Raw genomic sequence first — 575 nt, 5'->3', positions numbered from 1 at the left:
GTAAGAGATTTAAACCCTCGCCTTGGGATGCGCCAGATTGTCCTGCCTTCTTTCCAGCTTCATATAAGCAGAGTAGAAGTCTTGGATAAAGAAGTTTTGTACGCCATCCACGGGATAAGGGAAATTGTCTGAAACGTGATTAGATGTTATCTGACCAGCCAGCCAACGAAAATACGGCATAACAACATAACACATGGAAATGAAACGCTGATAGAAGGAATGGCTGGTGCAGATACAAGTTGATAAAATCAAGAATAAAGGTAAGCATAGAGGGAGACAGAGACATAAAGGGAAAAGGAGAGACCAAAAACATGGAATAGAGAAGGGCACAAACTTGAATAGCTATTACTTTTAGTGAAACAACCTAATCTTTATTTGAGAAATAGAAAAAGAAAAAATGAATGTTCTGCGAAACATTTTTTGCAAATGAGGAAAACACACACAAAGCGAACTGAAACAAATCTACGAAGGACTGTACACAAACACTAGACAGTGAAGCACAACCAATCCCTGTCTGTTAAAATTCAGCGAAACAATCATTTATTCGGTGCTACAAGTGACTCACTGAAGGACAT

Source organism: Penaeus monodon, chromosome 28 (genome assembly GCF_015228065.2).
Source record: "Penaeus monodon isolate SGIC_2016 chromosome 28, NSTDA_Pmon_1, whole genome shotgun sequence".
NCBI lineage: Eukaryota > Metazoa > Arthropoda > Malacostraca > Decapoda > Penaeidae > Penaeus > Penaeus monodon.
The sequence above is the reverse complement of the archived record's forward strand: the minus strand, read 5'-3'. Positions refer to the sequence as shown.